This window comes from Triticum urartu, chromosome 4 (assembly GCF_003073215.2).
Source record: "Triticum urartu cultivar G1812 chromosome 4, Tu2.1, whole genome shotgun sequence".
Classification (NCBI taxonomy): Eukaryota; Viridiplantae; Streptophyta; class Magnoliopsida; order Poales; family Poaceae; genus Triticum; species Triticum urartu.
In genome coordinates, this window is record NC_053025.1 from 38252416 (window position 1) to 38271199 (window position 18784).

Sequence of the window (18784 nt, forward strand, 5' to 3'; positions counted from 1 at the left end):
GTCGTCGTCGTCGTCCTCGGGGTCCGTGAGGTCGATGAGCGTCGGCGCCGGCCCGGCCCAGGCGAATGCCGTGTTCCAGAGTGCCGCCATGTCAGTCTGTGCCGACGCAGGCAGTGCCGGGGCACCGGGGGGGGGGGTGCGGCCGCCTATGCAGCCGCGGCCTGGCGCGCCTCCTCCTCGGCCTCGCGCTCCTCCTCCTTGAGGTCGCACTCGAGCATCTCCTCGTACTCGCCGCGACGACGCTCCTCTGCCAGCCAGCGCTGGCGCCACATCTCGAGGTACGCCTGCTCCTGCGCCGGCGTCGCCTCCAGCCAAACCGATGGCGCGAACACCCACTCGTGCACCACTCCATTCCAGGAGAAGCGCGCGATGGGCTCGGGCTGCGGCTCCGGCCCCGGCTTGATAGGGGACGGCGGGGCCACCGGCGGCACCACGCTGTCGCCCGTCGCGGAGAGGGCAAGGGCATGCGCCGTTGCCGCCTCGTAGCGGGGCTCCTCTTCCGTCTCCGCCGCCTCCGTTCTGCGCCGCTCGTCCTCCTCGCTCTCCCGGTAAACGGCCACAAGGGCCGCCTGGTCCTCCTCGCGGACGACGAGCGTCGTTGGCCTCCGGTCGACCTCGCGCACGCCCCGTCGCCTCGCCTCCTCGTGCTCGAAGGCGAACCACCTCGCCCAGTTGGGCGAGTCGGTTGCGTAGGCCTTGTCGAGGCGCTGCTCCGGCATCAGCAGCGCCCGCCGGCGCCGCACCTCCACCGCGTGAGCACGAGCCGTCCGCGGTGCCGCCGGCAACTGGGATCCTATCTGGATCCAGATGCCAGTCGTGCGACAGCGTCACGTCCGGATATGGCAGAGGCTAGCGGTTCTGTCAGTGCACTCCGCTTGGTGCACTGGCACGTTGACGCGCTGCCTCTGTCGGTGAGGCGCCGACGGAGGTGGGAAGAACTCGGAGGGGAAAGGGGTGGCGGGGGACTTGCTCTTGGCCTTGCTGCAGCTGGCGCCGGAGAAGAGACCCATCTCACTGTGGTTGTGGTGACTAGGGTTTGCCGGCGACGAGGGAGCAAAGGTGGGCAGATGTGGACGGCGAGTATGGATGAGGACGGCCCCGCTGCACGGTCGGCTTAAAAAGGACGAGCGTCGTCGCTGACGTGTGGGCCCGTCATCATAAATTAAGCTGACCGCGTGGGCAGCGGGTAGTTGAACGGCTGCCATGTGCGGCGGATAGCGAGAAGGCGTGCGAAGCGTCCGTTCGGCGTCCGCGCCGACGCATTTAAGGCCCAAATAAGGCGCAAATTTAGGCCACAAATGCGTCGGCGGACGCGATGCGAATGTAATTTTGGTTTGGGTCGGCGCGTTGGGCTGCTATTTTTGTTCGCACCGATCCAAACGGACACAGACGGACGAAATGGATCTGCCCTTTGAAGTTACTCTTGAGGTCTTGTACATCCTAGAAATAATACTCCCTTCCACGGGGTCTTGCTGCCTACATCTACATGCATAGATTATACCCCTTATAATAGGAATGATATGTGTGCTGTGGCTCTGGACCACCACACACTGCGAACTCAGTTTCCACATTTTTACCAACATGGAGCATTTGATTCCGAAAGGTAGTTACCGCATTTACCACGTGCTACTTAGCATGGGAAAACACACACACTCTCTCTCTACTTTTTTTCTGCAACTATAGTATGGAAAAGCTTTTGACATGCGGCTAATAATCATCATGTAAATGACAGTTTCCATTACAAGAAAGCACTTGCTCATGTGGCCTAGTCGTGGCACGAAAACTTTATTTATAGAAAAAAAATTATTTCTGGGTGCGGCTAGGTCTGGACTTAACCAAGTCGCAGTTTAGTATCATAACATGTAAAAAATGACTAAACATAAAATTTTGTACGATCTCAATGTAGACATAAAATGTGGCTAGGTTTCCCCCGGGGGTGTGAATCAATAGAAAAAGAAAAAATTCAGGTGGAGGGCTTTGCCCTCCCCCGGCGACCTTAATAAAAAAACACTGTTTATTTATTTATTTATAGAACGAGCTAATCTTTGCGCCTAGTCGTGGCACGAACACTGGTTTTGTTTGATCCTCCAAGCCCTGTTCAAAGGTCAAGGATCTTTCCCTCGTCACCTTTTTTTATAAGAAAACAGCAATCTCCGGCAGTACCATAGATTGGATGATTCTGGCCACATTTCGTTTCTACACACGCCGAATAGGGACGCGTACACACATGACATATATAGGGCTAGCTAGAGCTGCTAGGCCGGGAGTAATGATTCCGGTACGGCACGATTGATTCCAAGCATGGTGGGTGCCTAGAAATTTATGGAATCCTATCATCGGCTGGCTGGATGATGGGATGAGACGCGATGCGACGGCGACGGCGACGGACCGGCCGGGGCACCAGCTCAGCTTCCTCGTGGCCGACACGATTAAAGACGCGCCTCCCTCCTCCCTCCCTGCCAGCAGCAGCAGCCTATCTCGTCCATCGTCTCGTCTCTCGCCGCTGCACCGCCGCGATGTCAAGTCCCGTCTGCGGACATGTCCAGATTCCGACTGGCCGGCCGCCCTCGCGCGCGCCCAAAGCGATCGAGGGGATGGGTCAGGAATACCGAATCACAACTGGATTGGTTAACCTTTTCATGCCAAATGACATTCTTGCCCCTCGTCTTTATTATGGAGTTGAAAAAAAAGATATATCATCCGATCGAAAAAGGGAATTCGGGCTGCGTCGTTGGTTCAGGCGTTTGAGTCGGGTTTTTGTGATTTATTTGTAGGAAACATGATGAATTCTGATGCTTCGTCGGGCGAGAAGGATGAACCGACGGCAACACCGGCTGAAGGAGGAAAGCCAAATTGTGTGAAGTCTTTTCTTGAGAAAGAGGAAAGGATTCTTCTTTTGCTTATTCCTAGTAACCCAGGATTTTCTTAGTTCAGTTAATTACTATTCCCTCCGCCTGGAAATACTTGTCCTAAAAATAGTTGTATTTAGACTTATTTTAGTTATAAATACATCTATTTTATCTATTTCTAAGACAAGTATTTTCGGACGGAGGAAGTATTATTCAATATAGATAAATATTCATGTAGATTTGTTGATTATTATAACCTCCGTCCTACTTTACTAGTCCCGTTGGTATTTTTGGACATATTTCGACCATGGTAATAAAATATAAGATATATGTAGAAAAAGTAATATCACTGAAGACTACATTTAAATAAGGATCCAACAATAAAATTTTGTGACATTTATATTTTTCCAGTCAAATATGTGATCAAACTTGATTCAAAATACGATGAGAACTAATAAACACGGAGGGAGATAGTATCTTCAAGATAGCTAAACGTTCAACAAATAAACAAGCGCGAAAAACAAACAAAGCTGCAGTAGTAAGTCACCATCAACAGATCATGAATCAATCCTGTAGTAACTTGGCCTGCTTACCTGGATCCTAGCTAGCCACACCCAGGGCCGGCCCTGGCATTCCAGAGGCCCTTGTGCGAACTGAGAAAATGGGCCCTTAAACTATACAATAGACAAAAAAAACTTTAATGTACAGCAAAAAGTCATTATAAAAGCAAGCATAAATTTCATTAGCAAATATGGTCTTAATACACCACGGTCCACGGATATGTCAAATGATTACAAGATTATGATACACGCTCCAACAACCCCAAGTCTTGTCTGAACTCTTAACTAGATTGTTCTCAATTCTTGATCCAACAGGACAGAAGCTACAACTCCAGCTCTAGCAGTCCATCCACAAACGTGCATCAGCAAACATCAGGAGCCACCTGAAAAATACACAAAAAAGAAGTGAATGGCATACTCAAGAGAAGCGACACCTTCGAGCATTTTTAGAGGCAAAATCACTAATAATAGTGTCAAGATCAATGTTGTCCAACATATGTTTCTCAATACAGCACATGGCCAAGCCATTCAATCTCTCTTGTGACATAGTTGATCTCAAATAGTTCTTTCGTAATTTTAGTTTTGAAAAACTTCTTTCAGCAGATGCTACAGTAACAGGAACAGTTAAGAGGATTCGATAAGCAATGGACACATTTTGATAGCAATCTGCAGCTCTAACAAAATCAAAAATCTCATCCGCTGACATTAATCTATTTGGTAAAGTCATTTGAAGCACTCTTAATTCAGAATAGAAATCATCTAAATTAACATCTGACAAGCTACCATGAGAATACGTATTTGAAAATTTAGTGCAACATTCTCTAAGTTCTTTATCATCCAAAGACTTCAATTTTTCGGAGTTGAACAAGAAACCAAATATACTTTCAAATGACTTCAAATCCTCAAATCTTTTGGTTAGTGAAGCAATCGCTACATCTATCATGACTAGAAAATATTTAACTCTAAAGGACTCCTCCTCGGCTTCTTGCGCTTCTGCATTTATAACCTTTTCTTCATCGTCATTATTTTCATCAAAGTGTCTTTTTCTCGTAACACGACGTTTTGTCAGAAATCTAGGTTCAATATCCATGGTAGATGCAATAGATTTTGCAATATTTAAACTAGATGTAAAGCCATCAGTTCTGTACTTCTGAAAAAATGAGATTGCACCTTCAATTTGCTTAAGGGTAGTGTCAATGCAAACAAATTTAGACTGCAACTTCTTACTTATAGTGTTTATGGTAAATCAAACGTCATGCCAAATGACCATACCAAGTAAAAATTCAAAATTCGTAAGTGCAGTAACCAAAGAATGTGCATCGCTCTTAGTTTTTGGGTCATCACTAGAAGTTCTTTCCAATTCCAATAAAGCTAACAATATCTGAGGAGCTTGATACCGAATAGCTTGGACACTTTTTATTCGACTCTCCCAGCGAGTATCACACAAAGGTTTCAAAGTTAGATCTTTAACTTTATTAACCAATACCTCCCATCTTTTAGTAGAACCGGAAAACAATGTATAGATTCGTTGCACAACTCCGAAGAAGGTAATAGATTTGCTACATGATTTTGCCATGTCACAAATTGTAAGATTGAGGCTATGACAGGAACATGGCATGTACAATGCTCTAGGATTTATTTCAAGCAAACGTGTTTTAACACCTTGATGTTTTCCTTTCATGTTAGAACCATTATCGTAGCCTTGACCTCTAACATCATAACATTCAAATCAAGAGATTTAAGGGCACCTACTAACTCATTGAAGAGTCCTAGTCCAGATGTATCATCCACCTTCAAGAACTCTAGAAAATAATCTTCTATTTTTGTAGTGTTACTTGACATGTTTACACACCTCACAATTAGAGTCATTTGTTCTTGATGGCTTACATCAGGGGTACAGTCTAGAATTACAGAGAAATATTTGGCATCCTTAATTATCCTTATGATAGTGTTTTTAACACCTTGTGCAAGAATATCAATCAGCTCATTTTGAATCTTATGGCCAAGATAGTGATGATGAATTTCACTATTTTGAATACACCTAATATGGTCCTGCATTATAGGATCAAATTCTGCCATCATTTCTATTATTCCCAAAAATTTACCATTGTTATCTTGATAAAGTTTCTCATTCGATCCTCGGAAAGCCAAATTATGTTTAGCAAGAAACTTCACAGCAGCAACAATTCTTATTAAAACTTGTCTCCATCGCTCTTTTTCTTTTGAAATTTCTTGCTGCAAATCTTTGTCAATTGTTTGATTTTTATTTAGTCTCAGCCTTATCTCATTACAAGTATTCATGTTAGTGATATGCTCAATACTATTCTCATGAAGTTTGAGCCTCTGGCTAAGATGTTGCCAATCACTTAGTCCCTCGGATGCTAACAGACTTTTGTTACCTTCCGATTTGAACAATTTGCAGCAAAAACAGTAAACTTTATTCGCATCCTTAGAGTACACCAACCATTTCCTATCACTAACCTGCCCATTACTTAGGTTTCTTGAGTAGTAGGCATTTGAAAAATGTCTACCGTTATCATCTAGATGATACACAAGATTTAAATCCCTTGTAGGCCCTTTCTCTATTAGAATGTCTCTTGATTTATTGTCAAGAATTTCCCAAGTTCTAGGGTCATGAATATCTAAACTAGAAGATTTGTGTCCATCTTCTTTAGGATTTTCAGTATCAGAAACATTCTCATGGCCACCCAAATTTGTAGAATCGTCGATGTCAACATTTTCCTCCACTAAGTTTTCATCAGATTGTTCTTCTTCAACACTATGAACAGCTAATACCTCTGGATTCTCGGCAGTGGATTTTTTTTAAAACGAATTTACGGATAGCACCCTTTTGAGTTCCAATGAATTCATTTACAAGTTTCTTCTTTTTCCTTTTCGCACAACCAGATAAATGCTTTTTTGGCAACATGCTTATAGAAAATGGAGAGAGAACACCTGAAATCTTATCTTCTTGAATCCTGTCCTTGGTCTCTTGGAGTAAATATAAGAAATCCCAGTATCCCACGCTGCTCTACACTGCTCTAGATTGCCATGGCCGGTCCTAGAATCAAGCAGGTTAAACATCAGCACATGAATCCATCATAAACAGAAAATAGACAAGGGGAAAAATGGAGATACAACAAGAGGGGGAGGGGGGGATTGAGATGCAAAAAATTAGGAGGACGTGCCTGGACTCCATGTCTCCACTCTCCACCGCCGAACAGTCGGATCCTGACCGGCTCGCCTCTGTGGATTCGTGTTCCTACCAGGGCACAGGGTGTGTCGCCGCTGGCCGGCTCGCCTCTGTGGATCCGTTCGCCGGGGCCCTTGGGGTATTTGTAGGATGCAAAGAAACCCACTAAGTGTGATACTAACGGAAAATTCATTAATTAGCTTGGGGAGTTGGGGTCGTGGCCTCTTAGGAACTCGGGCAAGGGGCAATGAATTGGATTTGGGAAAGAGGAAGAAGATGAGAATGGGAAGGAGTCGAGCCAGAGTTAAGGAGACGATTGGTTTGCGGCTGGCGGCGTGTTTCTGGGGGACTGGGAGACACGGCGTGGCTGCTCGCTTCTTCACGGGCTGGGCTATTTCCCTTGCGTACTAGTACTATTTTTCCTTTTGTGAATATAATGTATATACTATACATGCACAGGGTAGGGCCCCTGCTCGGGCTGGGCCCTAGGCCGTCGCACTCGCCGCCATGGCCCAGGGCCGGCCCTGGCCACACCTAAGTGCTCCATTATTAACAAACATTGGTCTGGCCAGCCTTTCATTGGTGCAGTAGGAAGACTTGCTTGATGCTCATGCCTGAGAAGTGGGGTAACCTCGTTATCTCTGGACCTATCCCCTGCTTGACTGGTAGAGCAAAAAGGCCCATTGGGCGGTGCAAATCTTGTTCGATGTCTTCTGGCTGGCATCATTTGCTTGCGCTTGTAATTTCCCCGGCCCGGTTGGTGGCTAATGCACAGTGCAACCACAGTGCACAAGACTACAAGTGGGACTAGTGCCAAAAATGAGATGTTTTTCCAAGAGTAAAAGTAAACCCAGCGCAGCTAGCACTAAGCAACGAATCCTGGATCTCTCTATGGTAACAGGAGGCCACGTAAAATTGCCGCTCTGGCGAGACCAGACAGCTCTTTCTTTAAGATACCAATAATGCTAGACATATAAAGAGTTACACGCAATTACATGCTGACTAAAATTTTCTTCTCTATTAACTAATCACAAACTTGCCCCTCCCCCCTCCCCCTCTAATTTTCAGGATGGATGAACCGCCTCCCCATCTATTGACCAATCAAATTAATTTTTTTTATAAAACCTGATAACTTGGTTGTACGTGTAGCATTATTCTTAAAGATACTCCTCCAAAACCGGCAACAGTTGAAGAATGTCAAAATTATGTGTGATATGCTCCACGGCGCCACGCAACACGTACATACAAAGACGTGTCACCGCCGACGCCGAGCCGGCCGCTCTAGCTCATTTGTCTCTCTCCCATCCCTCGCGCCCGCACGTAGCACGGTCGCATCTCCACGGCGCGCGGCCGCGTGTGCACCGCATGCAAGCAGTACTACAGTACAACCAGCACACCGGTGCGTGCGTGTTAAGGCGGCCGAGTCCCGATGCGATTGGGTTTGGGCAGGAAGGAAACCGGTGGGCTGGCCTTGTCCTTTCCGTGCTCATCATACTCGACATGGGCGGTGCGCATTATGGCACCGTTGGTTGGTTGGGTGCACCAGTACAGCATTCCCTTTTCGTTACGGGGGACGCCGGGGCCCCTCTCCCGTCTCAACAAAGTTGCACCACTTGCATTGCATACCAGCTGGAGGTCTTTGCCCGAGTAGATGGAGGTCAAAGCTAGTTTTTGATAATCACCACGAAGGATCCATGTGCGAGGCGTATGTTGCAAGTAAAAATTAAGACACCCGCAACGAAGGATGGCTACTCGCTAGCTTTCTGGTTGGTGTGTGGATGGAGGTGAGATGACTTTTCCGTGCCGGGGGCCCCGGCAGTGGCCGGTTTGTCTTTGGAGATGCAACTGTTGCTAGGAGGAGGACCAATCACGCCGTGATCATTTGTTTCGTCCGTCCCGGCCGGAGAACGCAACTACGTATACGCGGTACGCCCCCATCCCGTCACTTGATGTGTCCTGTTCAAACGCATCGGCCAGTGAGTAGTGGTGGCCTAGGTTGATGCGACGTTCACGTCTCGACGTGGTCAAATCTACAGGAGTAGCGGTACAAAAACAAAATAGGCATGGACGCGTCGTGCGTGCGTGCATGCATGCATGGCCAGTCTCCGGTCAATGTTTACGTACGCTTTGCCCACTCCCTGAGCCCCCAGGCTACCAGAAATGAAATTCCATATACGACGCGCAAGTCCTCTGGATCACGCAGAAAATCAATCAACTCCGTGTACGTGCGACAACCTCATGCTAGCCTATCTCACTCCTACGAGGAGGAGGAGGCCCTGGTCCCCTGTGGAAGACCGTGTAGGCAGGTGCATCCTATGTAAGAACTTCGGTTTCCGGGACGTCGCCGCCGTGGCTTCCCGGCCACGGCCATGTCGTCCGCGCCGTAGAGCTTCTCGGGCCGGTCATGCCGTTTGGATGGACGCTGCTACGCCAAAATCGTCGCGCTCTCCATCATTCCGATGGAGCTAGCGGCCTTAGGTCGATGCACATGTCCTCTCCTCCTCCTCCCGTCCCGGGCAGCCGGGCAGGGACCGGGCTAGCTGCCTGTGTGGACCGTGCGAGAGTAGTGTAGCATGGCACTGGCTGCTGCTGCTGCATGCGACCTGCGAGGCCATGCATGCATTGTCGCGCTACAAAATGATGGGACGTACTACCAGCCACAGTACACGTTCGAGTGCTACGACCCGATCGATCGCCATCCGACGTACGTACACGTACATGTACGAAGCTTTTTTGCGTACTCGGCCACAGTAGGCGACTGCGATTTGCCTCAACGTTTGTTTCAAGCGGCACATGTGGCTAACAGTCAGTCACCAGTGCTCCTACCTAGGTCCGGGTAGCACAAGTAAAATGCTTTGATCTGTGATCTCCTACTGTAGATCATGGAGATGATCCATTTTTTAACATGGGTAACGTGTAAGCACGAATTAGGTACGTGCAGCAGACATTCATCCGGTGCAACTAATACCACCCAGGTGACAAATGGCCGTGCATGTGTCACGTTGTGCTGCAGATACGTCCTAGAAAAACATGCGTGCACACTGACACTGTGCGGCTATGGCCTCACGAAGGACTCGCCTCGTAGCTAGCAGTTGCAGGCCGGAGCAGCTGGCGAGGAAGACGCCAGGGGAAGATTTCCTTTTCTTCTCCTCCTCTTCCACTCAAGATCATTCAAATTCTCATCAATATGAAGGGCTGACCACACCTGCCGTGTGGTTCCAGGGGAAGATTTCCAAGAGAAGCAGCTGCAGGAGGTGGGTCTTGTTTTGGGACTATGAGTATGATCCTCTCAGGCATGGCAATATCAATGAAATTGGTGATGGAAGTAGTTAGATACGCACCACGACGATGTACATGTAACTCTCTATATTCGGTCGCTGCAAAAAAAATTCCCTATATTCGGTTTATCCGGTCTACATGGTACGGTTTATATTGTTTTTTGATTTATATAATATTAATGCTAAGGTAAATACGGTTTGAAATTAAAATACGGTCCAGTTTCGATATGTAGCAAATTATTTTGGTATGGTCAGTATATACCATAATGTTAAACAATTTACAAACATATGACTCAAACACACATGATTTTATAGAAACCGTACATAACTACTTCCTTCGTCCCACGTAAGACGTTTTTTTACATTCACACACCTTAATTATCATATCTTAAATCCATATAAACTCATGCAACTACGCCGATGCATTACACACATCGTACGGCTACTCCATCACTACTAACATGCCATTGGACTATAAAAAAATTGGCATGTTGGACTGTGGTGGAGATCATTCATGGCTGCCCTTGCCCTTCTCGGCGTCCTTGCCGTAATTCTAGAGGAAGTACCGGTCGAAGACGAAGTAAGGACCGAGTTGGATCTGCTCGTCGTCAGAGCTGTCTTCGCCGTCGCTGTCCTCCTTCTCCTTCTTCGGTGGCAGTCCGGCCATGGCACAGACGGCCCGATTCTGCTCTCCGGCGAGGGCGCACGTGTTCCTCCACTGTCGTTTCTTCACAATGCAGGCGTAGATGGCTTCCTCCTCTGCGGCTACCCGCGCCGCCGCATCAGCCGCCTCTGCCGCCGCCATTTCCGCCTCGATACGGGCCTTGGTGGCCTTTATCCTCTCCTTCCCACGACGGGTTGTCCGTTCTCGGTGGGACTCATAGTCTGACCGACCGGTGATTGAGAAGGAGAGATTTTCCGGCTGCCGGGATCGCGATGATCTAGCCCCAAAGGACCCGAGTGCCCGTTGAGCCGACGCTATGGAGTCGCGTCGGAAAAATCCGTTCGTCGACCGGACGCTGTCCTCCTGGGAGCGGTGGGGTGTAATGCGGACCGCCATTGCTTCCTCCAACCCGGACGGGATGACATCCCAGTCGACGGATCCGGACTGGTGGAGTCAGATCCGCCGCCCGCCATGCCGGAGACGGTCGGAAAAAGCCGGAGGTGAGCTCGGGTGGTGGAGGGAGTGGATGGGATAGGAGTGCGAAGTGGCTTGGGTTTGGCCCGGCGAGCGGATGTGGACGAATATATGTGGGGTCGGGTGGACCAGCGTGGGCGGGTTCAACGTGGCAGACGCGCGTGGTCGCCCCCATATCCGCCTCATATTTAAGCTGGATATGAGGGGTGCCGGTCAGCCCGGGCGTTTGAAGCGCGTTTGAGGCGTCCGTCTGAGTCGAAATTTCGTGACCGGTCAATGACCGGGCGGACCGCCCGCGCGTTTGAGGTGGGTTTGAGGCGCCCGGTTGTAGATGCTCTTAGCATTTATCAAGAGAAGAATGACCATGTTACGAGAAAAATAGATGTATTTAATAGCGAATATGACTCCTGTAAAATAAAGTAAAAATAATTATATGATTGTTCGTCTCAAGAAATATAAATATATGTTTTACTTTGGTTTATCAGTTAACAATTCGGTTTTTTATATATACCACAAAAAATAAAATTAAAAATAAAAACAGTACGAAAAGTTCATACCATAAAGAAACCAGAAACTATGAAAATTATCTGGTGTCTAGTTTTCCGGATCTGTTTTAAAATGCACAGAGTACATCTCTCCCTGTGATACCGTGTTACTTTGTGTGCTCTCCAACACAAATACTGCTGTTAAGACCTATGGAACACATGCGGAAATATGTTTTTTAAACCCACCCATATATTAATTAGAGAAACCAAGATTCTTACAATCATTCATTACAGAGATAGCCACGCAGGCCGGAACACTATTACATAAGACACCATCTGTCCTGGTATTATAAAAAAATAGCAATCTCATGCAAAAATATGTTGGTTCTAAATGGTTTGAACAAAGCAAAAACGGACGTTGATTAGGAGGGTTAGTGATATCAGTACGATTTTATGTCAGCACATAGCCGAACTAAGAAAGAACTGTTTTCGCGAACCAACCTGTGGTTGAGTTGGTTAGGTGGATAGTGATATCCCCAACCCACCAGGGTTCAAATCCTGATGCTCGCATTATTCCTGAATTTATTTCAGGATTTCCGGCGATGCGCTTTGAGTGGGAGGAAACGTTTCCGTCGACGACGAGGCGTCTACGGTGACTTCGTAAATCTCAAGATAATATGCCGGCTCAGTCTTTCGGAGGTGCTCATAGGGATAGGGTGTGCGTGTGTGCGTTCATAGGAATGAGTGTATGCGCGTGTATATGAGCGCTTGTGTTTGTACTGATGCTCAAAAAAAAAAAGAACTGTTTTCTTCCATACAACTCCAACAAAAGCTCAACAACTTGTCAAGTTGCAATACTTATCATTGATCCAATTACCTCATTGGCCACACAGGACATCTCCACATACATATACAATGCTGCAGATCTCGAGTCCGTGCACACACGGTTAAACTAGCAACACTATGCTACGCACTTTGATTCTTTCCCTAGTTAGTTTAGCTAGGGGGTGGCTTTGAGGGATTCCACGCGAGACATACTTTACGCTAAATACCAAGTAATCTTACCACTAACATACTCCCCCACTTGCTTAAGTTACTAGTACCGGCATGATATAAGAATGATGGCTGGCAAGCGAGTGATCGAGGATGCGTGACGAGACTTGAGGAGGAGAAGAGAACAAAAGAGAAGTCCTGCGAGTGAGATTGGGTGGAACCCGACGGATGCCGCTGCGTGCTTAATTTACACGCTCCCACGCCAGCCCAGCAAGAAACCAACGCATCGAGATGCCGACCAACACGCAACTAATCTTTGCATGGGTGAGGTTTGTTAACTGCATGCTTTGCTTCTTGGAGAGATGGGAAAAAAATCCCAAAGCTATCTTTTGCATCAAGGTAAAAACCTCTCTCCGCTGGCTTTCCGGATCGGAATCGTTTTCCGGACCGAAGAGGGCTCGAGGCGCACGCACTGCCCTGCCCCCGGCCTCACGTGAGCCTCAAAATGTGCAGCCAGCGCCCACGTAACTTCAACGGCGGTGAACATGTCCGGTTGTCTGCTGCATGCTCTTCTCTGCTCACACGGTAAGTCAGTAACAAAACTACTGCAGCGCTGCTGCGCTAGTGCATAGTACTGTTAGTATGGCCAGTAGAACAGATATGTAGGGTAACATTTCTCTCTTCTCTTACTCTGTTTCTGGACGAACTTACTCTTTTGCAGGGTAAAATGGAGCTTGATTACCATAGCTAGTATGTGACCCCAGTAAAAACGGGCTTGCTAGTAGCTTTTGGGCCAGCTCCACGGAAACCCTAGGTGGCAGGAGGAAGACATGATTAGGGGAGCCCCGTGGGGCAGTGTGGTTGCTCCAACTAAACACTTTTTAACCCTACTTTGGGAGGCCGTTTCTCGGTAACCGAGGGGTGATGCGTGCCTACGCCGGCTCGCATGGACATGGGATGGGAATCTTGGTTTTGTTTACGCCGCACCGGGTTGCGTGCTGGCCTTCTCTGCATGGTCCCCGCGGGGTCGGGTCGGGATTTGTGACCGCGCCAAAGCGAAAATTGACTACACGCGCTCCATGAGTGCGTGCCCAATTATATTGTGTCCGAATGGTAGGAGAAAGGTTTACTCAAATATCTCTCTGGGCCCCGGTGGCAATAGCGTTTTTCTTCGATTGTATGGGCAGCACAGTGAAAAATTCGAATCTGAGCCCGAGCTCATCTGCACCTGCGCTCACGAAAAAAATCAAAATAAATACTAGAAAATTTTTAAAAATTCCAAAAAAAATTTGGTTGGTGGACAATTTGATGCGTGAGGTACGCTCCAATTTTCAAAACATTTGGACTTCTGTGCAGCTCTCAGCAAAAAAGACAAATCGGAGATCTGTAAAAATGTGTACTGTTCATATACTGTTCTGGTCTGATTTGTCTTTTTTGCTGAGAACTGCACAGAAGTCCAAATGTTTTGAAAATTGAAGCGTATCTCACGCATCAAATTGTCTACCACCCAAAATTTTTTTGGAATTTTTTGATTTTTTTCTGAATTTTTTTACGATTTTCTTAACCAGGTGCAGATGCACCCGGGCACCGAAACGCCGTTCTCCAGCACAGTGCCATTTATTACTACCGTCCCGTAAAAAGAAAGTGCGATGTTTGCGCCATGGAAAGTTGCCACCACTCCTACTCCTGCTTGCTTAGCTGCTCTGCCAATGTGTAGTATTTTTCAGCTCAACTGTGGATGTACTGTTCCTGTGCTGCTCGATCTCACCAAGAAATCAATCATGCCAACGAAAGATGTTTGCCCTGTTTAGTGTCAGGGACACTATTGTTATCTACAATACTTGCACCATTTCCTGCCTTCAGATGCCTGAAAGACATGTTTACACGTTGTACTGCCGGAGAGATTTACCGCGCGGTGGATTTCGATCCGATCGCCGTGAAGAAAATGAGTGTGACAGTTTGGATGCACGAGGTACTACTAATTGTGCCTTTTCACATATACAACCTGGAGAGAGCCCTAGCTTAGGATAGGATAGAGGATAGGATCGTCTCGTGTGATTAACCGTGGATTTGTTTAGCACGGTTACCATGGTTAGCGTTAGACCTGGAGCTGGAGGGAGACATCTTCCTAGGTACTGCCAGTACGCAAAACATCTCTCAATGTACCTTGGTGCTTACCCAAGCATGCGCACGCGTAGTTTACTCTTCTAGACTACTAGCTTCCATGGCTCACCTTGAAAACACAATATTATAACGATTCTATGGTGGTGACTAGGTTACTAACGGCGCCAGGTCGCTTAACCGACAAGTGTGGCACGCTCCCAAGTTTGAGTGGTTTTGACGTGTTCTCACGTCGACAAGAGCTTCTACCCATTTTATTTTTTATTTACATTAAAATAAAATACATATGGGCTTGTTAGGCGAGGTCAAATATTTGAGACCATACCATTTTGAGGAGACATCCTAGTTATCAGCATGCGAGCCGGAGGATAACCTTCGATTGCACCCCATGCCTCCCGCACGGTTTGTGCTAGCCCATGCGCGGGGCGGGCGTCCCATATTTTTTCATTTTTCAGCAACATTACAAATGTTTTGATTACATCAATTTGAAATTTCAATCTCAAAAATATTATGAATAAAAAAATGTTTGTATGTTCGAAAACTATTCTCAAATTCATAAAATGTTTGCGATTTTGGAAATGTCTTGAATTTGAATAATTTTCATGATTTTGAAAATTGTTTCCAGGTTTGGAAAAAATTCTTGAATTTTGGAAAATGTTTCTGAGATCAATTTGTCTTCTCAAATTTTGAGAAATTTGAAGTATATTCATTATTTTGAAAAATGCATGCTAATTCAAAAAATGTTCATGAATTTCGAAACATTGAGTTTAAAAACATTGTTCACGAATTTTAAAAAATGTTTCTTGAATTACAAAATATGTTAGTGAATTCGAGAAATGGTCACAAGTTCAAAATAAAAGTTCACGAGTTTGATATATGGTCAGGAATTTCAAAACATATTAATTTTTTTAAATATTATGAATTACAAAAAAATCGAAATTCAATAAATATTAGCTACAAATTTGGATATATGTTCAAGAATTCATAATATATTTACGAATTCAATAGGTATTATCAAATTTGAAAATATGTTTGTGAATTCAAAAAATGTTTGCGAAGTCAGAGATTGATTGTGAGTTTGAAAGACACGTTCACACGTAGTATTGTAGGAAAGATTTACCTTGCGGTGGATTTTTATCGGATCACCGTGCCAGAATTGAGTGCTGTAGTTAGTTGTATGCGCGAGGCACTAATTGTACCTTTTCATATATACAACCTGGAGGGAGCCCTAGCGTAGGATAGGATAGGATCATCTCGAGTGAATTAATCGCGAATTTATATAATCACGGTTACCATGGTTAGCGTTGGACCTGGAGGGAGACATCTTCCTAGATAATGGTATTACGCAGAACATCTCTCAATGGTACCTTCATACTTACCCAAGCACACACGCACATTGTTTACTCTACTAGCGTCCATGGTTTACCTTGAAAACAAAATGTAAAAATGATTCTAGTAACTAAGCTCCTATGGCCAGGTCGCATAACTGACAAGTGTGGCATGCCTCCAAGTTCAAGCTGTTGTGCGTTAGCGCATCCGTTTTCTTGCTAGACTGCACATCCTTTTTTTCAAGTGGGTTGACGTGTTCTCACATCGACATAAGGGTTTCACATCTGTTAAAAGAAACGATATATGGGCTTGTTGGGCGGGGTCAAAATATTGGAGACCCGACAATTTGGACTGATAATAATACCTATGGCTTTGTTGCCCAATATTTCTGTGAGAACAATTATCGCTTATAGCGAGATGGAAGAAGCTCTTGCATCACGCGCCATGCAAGCTGGTCGGCCCATGAGCATAAGATTCCACGCTGTAGGCCCGGTTGCCTTAGTTTTTTATTTTTTATTTCCTTTTTTTATTTCAGCGGTTTTCTTCGGGTTTTTCCCAGTGGTTGTTTTATCTTATTCTAAGTTTTCACTATTTTCTCTGTCTTGTTTTTCTTCGTTTTCCTTTGTTTTTTCTCGGTTTAAACTGCATCTTTCGTTTTCTTTGTTTGTTTCTTTGGTTTTGTTCATTTCTTTTTCTTTATCGTATTTTTCTTTGAGTTTTTTTCTTTTAAAGTGTGTTTCTTTAAAGTTTTCATTGTTTTTCTTTGGTTTTAGAACATTTTGATTGACTTCTTTTCTCGCTTTCAATGTATTGTTTGTATCATTTCCCCTTGGTTTTATATGTATACATTTTTCATGCACAAGTGAAACCTTATTTTCAATGTTGAAAAAGTAAAACACACATTCAACCTCGTTAAAATATATTTTTTATGTCTACAGTTTTTATATACATGGAGAGCATTTTATTATACATGTTTAACATTTTTAATACATTATTAGCATTTTTAAATACAATGACTAACAATTCTTGCAAATACATGTCTGATCTCTACTCTTTTGATAGACATTTAATATTTTCAAATTTAGGATTAGCTTTTTTATAATGTGAGATACATTTTATTGAAATGCATGAACATTTTAAAATGTCAAAATTTTATTTTTATATCGTATCAACTTTTTTCGCACACATTGAAACACTTATTTTATATCTTATTATTATTATCCAAATATTTAATTATTATTTTTATTTTCAGATACTTTTTTGAAACAAGTAAACATTTTTAAAATGCCTTTAATATTTTTTAATGTGCTTTCAACATTTTTAATTAAGATAATTTTTCCATTTTTTTATATTTTTTTAAATTCACTATTTTAATTTTTTATTTATTTTTATGTTTTCAATATATATACCAAAAATAGTTGTAAAAATATGTATGAAGAAAAACCGAACAAAGACAAGACCGGAGAAAAGATGAACTTACATGAAACCTACCTGGGTCGGCTCATTTCGCGACGCGTGATGTGAGGGCTCGCTCCATCTTTCAAGATTTTACTTGGGGAAGAGAGCCTAGAAGGTAACTAATGAAAAAAGTTTGTGCTAATTTTGAAGGTAAAAGATCGTAACGTGTTGTCCCAATTGAGACCAATTAGTCTTGGTAGTGTCCTATACAAGATTGCTTCTAAGGTGTTATCTAACCGTTTGAAGCAAGTGTTGCCAAAAATTATTTGAGAGAAGCAATTGCCTTTGTTCCAGGGCGTTTAATCAGTGGCAGCATTTCTGCCTCTATTTTATGAAGAGGAACAAGGCCCATAAAAACGGATTTTGTGCTTTCAAACTTGATACGATGAAGGCCTATGATCGCGTGGAGTAGGAGTTCCTGGAGGCTATAATGACCAAGTTGGGTTTTGCACCAACTTTGATTTCCCCGGTTTAGGGTTTTGTTAGTTCTATCAAGTTCTCGGTGATATTTAATGGATCTATATTGGAGGAATTTAAATCATCCCGAGGAATTAGACAGGTGGACAACCATCCCTCCTCATTTGTTCTTTCTAGTAGCGGAGGTCCTTTGTCATGATAGTCTCATTTTTGTTAAGGCCAATGTTGATGGAGCTATGGAGTTGTGTGCATTATTGGATTGCTATTGTGTTGCCTCGGGTCAGCGGGTGAATCTGTTAAAATGTTCTACAATTTTCAGTAACATGTGCAAGCAAAGTCTTAGGATGGAGGTAAAGAATGCTTTGCATGTGCCACATGAATCTCTTTCTGACAAATATTTAGGTATGCCTTCTGACGTGGAAAACTCAATAAACAGTGCCTTCAAGTATCTAAAAGATATATTCTAGGTAAAGGATGGACGGAGAAGCTTCTTATTGAATCTTTTGCATAAGCAATCCTAGTTTTATCCATGTCCTGCTTTAAGCTCCCATGTGGACTATGTCGACACATAAATGCTCTCAACACGATGTTTTGGTGGGGAAGCAAGCAGGAAGAAAGGAAGACCAGTTGGCTCTCTTGGGAGGTGATGACGAGACCAGATATGGCATTACGAAAAACATCTCTTAATGTACCTTCATGCTTATCGAAGCATCACACATAGTTTACTGTACTATACTAGCTGTCTTGGCTTACCTTGAAAACGTAATATTAAAATGATCCTAGTAACTAACCTACTAATGGTGCTATGACAACTATATTCTCTAATTTTTGTGAAAATATTGTTGAGGTATTCATGGATGATTTTTTCGTTTTCAAAACCTCTTTTGATGATTTGCTTAAGCAACCTTGATCGAGTTTTGCACAGACGTTGTGAGACTAATTTTGTCTTGAATTGGAAGAAAT

The 18784-nt window shown here is 44.6% G+C and overlaps 1 long non-coding RNA gene across 1 annotated transcript; it reads right to left on the reverse strand.

Annotated features, from left to right (window-relative positions):
- Window positions 1–3567: 3567 nt before the first annotated feature.
- LOC125550502 lies at window positions 3568–6470 on the reverse strand. Its single transcript, XR_007301661.1, has 2 exons — window positions 6365–6470; window positions 3568–3792 (listed from the first exon to the last, which is right to left on the reverse strand). It is a non-coding gene; the product is annotated as an uncharacterized LOC125550502 (long non-coding RNA).
- Between the last annotated feature and the right edge of the window lie 12314 nt (window positions 6471–18784).